A 2,764-nucleotide genomic window follows, 5' to 3' on the forward strand; every position below is an offset into this window, starting at 1 on the left:
CCCCTAAGTAATGCTTTTGTAGAAGCCCACAATTTTTTAAAAATCATTGAAGTGTAATCGGCATACGGTGTTATATAAGTCTCAGATATATAACGTTGATTTGACAATTCTGTACATTATTCCATGCTCACCATGATAAGTGTAGTCTCATCTGTCACCATACAACATTATTATATTATTGATTATATTCCCCATGTTGCACTTTTCATCTCCAACACTCATTTATCTTATAACTGGAAGTTTGTACCTCTTAAGCCCCTTTATCTATTTGGCTCATCCTCCTAACCACCTCCCTTCTGGCAACAACCAATTTGCTCTCTATATTTAAGAGTCTATTTTGTTTTTTGTTTGTTCATTTGTTTGTTTTTAGATTCCACACATAAGTGAAATCATATGGTATTTGTCTTTCTCTGTCTGACTTATAAAATCCCACCCACAAATTCTGATACGTTGTTTTTTCACTTTGATTCAGTTCAAAATACTTTATAATTTATTTTGCAGCTTCTTCTTTGACCCATGCGTTGCAGAAAAGTCACAGAAAGGGAGTAAGGGGATAGGAGCTAGAGGATTAGTATGAGATAAGAGAAAGAGCGCTGTCTCTGGGATGGGTAGGAAGGAGGTAGGAAAGATGCTGATGAAGACTCAGTTGTGAGTGGAGGGAGGAGAGGAATTAGAAGTTGGAATTCCTACCTGATCCCTGTATTCTTGGTGAAGACAGAGGGAAAGGGCATCTACTGTGAGGAAGAGGATAGGTAACTCAAGTGGGGTAAGGGTTTGCAGCAAATTTGTGGGGAATGATAGTAAGAGAGACCCATGGACACAGAAAAATCATAGAAGTAATAGCCAAGGATGAAGATCATAGAGTTGTATAAGCATGTTGTACAATTTTTCTCCTGCTTTTTCTGGATGCCTAAGTGGAGGTTGGGAGGGAACAAGCAGATATAGGAAATGATTCAAGTTCAGGATTTTGGTGGACTCATCTGGAGGAAGCACAGTGGAGAGAGAAAATAAAAGTTACTGATAAGAGAATGATTGAAGAGCTGGTTTAGGCTAAAAAAGGAAGGGAAGTGAAGACAGGAAAGAACTGATTGGTCAGGGAAAAATGCATGCATGAGGAAGTGGTGCAAAGGACTAGTTTTTTGGGGTTGTTTTTTTTTATGAAGTTGAAACACAGGTTTAAAGGAATTAACAGGAGATTTAGTTAGGTTGTGTGGTCAGGCTGTGGGATATTGGAGATTAAGTTTTCATCAGTGAAGCAATTCTGGAGGACAAGTTTCAGGGTGTGGTTATATATGCAGGTGACGGAATTACAGTGGAATTGAAGATGATGGAGTGAAGAAGTCTAAGCATTGTGGGGCAAGGCATTTCGTGGGGCATGGATTTTGTAGCACATTGATTCTGAAACCACTCAGGATCATGGTAAGACTAGGGGTGGAGAGGAGAGTGTGAATCAGCTGCTGTTTAGCATTTGGGGATGAATGTGAGGGGACTGGTTGATGACAATAAGAAAAAGGCATTTGGGATTGCATACTAGAAGGCCCAAGCCTATAGAGAATACTGGCCCATCTCCAAGCTTCATTTCAAGTGAGACTTGAGAAACCAAAAACCACCTCCAGGTTTGAGTTCAGACATGAAGTAGTAGACAGCTCCCCTTTGAAGGATAAAAATGCACCGGACTTTAATGATCAGAAAATGGGGTTCTGGAGGAGACAGTAGAAAGATCTGGGAATGAACAGGAGTGGTGAGCATTTGTTTCTCTCCCGATCCAAATATTAATTTTGGTGTTAAAGATTAAGGACGATAATCCTTAAATGTTAAAATGGATGATGGAGGAGCTTATCTTTTGGATAGTGATTAAAGGTGTCAGATTGTGAGACATGGTATTGTCCATAGACCATACATTTCCACAAAGAATTTTAGTTTGAGGTTACTTTATTAGTGTTAAAACTAATGTTCTAAATGATACTGGAAGCAATCTGTGAACTTGCCTGCTTAAGACCTCTTTGAGCTCAGGGAAGTGTAACAGTATTCCATTTCAAATATCAATGCATAAGGTATTTTTCCTTCCTGATGACATAGTCATCTTTAGAGATTGTCTCATGGGTTGTAGCACCTAAGCTTCCCATCAAAGCAAGGGCAGTACACCTGCCCTATGATAAGGCATGAGTAGAAGTCTTGGATCCAGGGAAATATGGGCAACCACAGGACTCCAGGTGAATCCCAGTAGCAATTCCCTCTGGAATCCCTATGTCCTGTGATTGTGCATCTTTCTATCCCTTTAACTGTCTTCCTATCAAACTATCTGCCAAAGTAACCCTCGGATGGGACGATACAATCCTGAGTGGATGAGGGGTAGTGTTACTCCTTCACTTCTTTCACCCTCAGGTATACCACTAGCAACATTGTCTTTCTTCATTGATGAGAGTTTTTTTCTCTGACTTGAGTTCACTGTTTTCCAGAAGGGTAAAGATTTCAAATTGCATGTATGTGAGTCCTATCTCTTCTGATGCATGTAAAAATAGCAAGATTCAGTAACCAGAGAAGGTTTACCTGGCAGGAGGAACTTGGACCAATTGTTTTAGCTATTTATGCCTCAGTATTCTTTGCAGAGAGACACAATAACACAGGACTTACTTTGCGGAGTTGGGGTGACTCCTAAGATTGTTGTGCCTGAAGTTCCCAGTGCAGAATCTGACATAAAGCAAATATTTATTAAATGGTGGCTATTGTCATGATTCAGAACATCATGACAAGTAAACTCATT

Source organism: Canis lupus, unplaced genomic scaffold (genome assembly GCF_048164855.1).
Source record: "Canis lupus baileyi unplaced genomic scaffold, mCanLup2.hap1 Scaffold_368, whole genome shotgun sequence".
Classification (NCBI taxonomy): domain Eukaryota; kingdom Metazoa; phylum Chordata; class Mammalia; order Carnivora; family Canidae; genus Canis; species Canis lupus.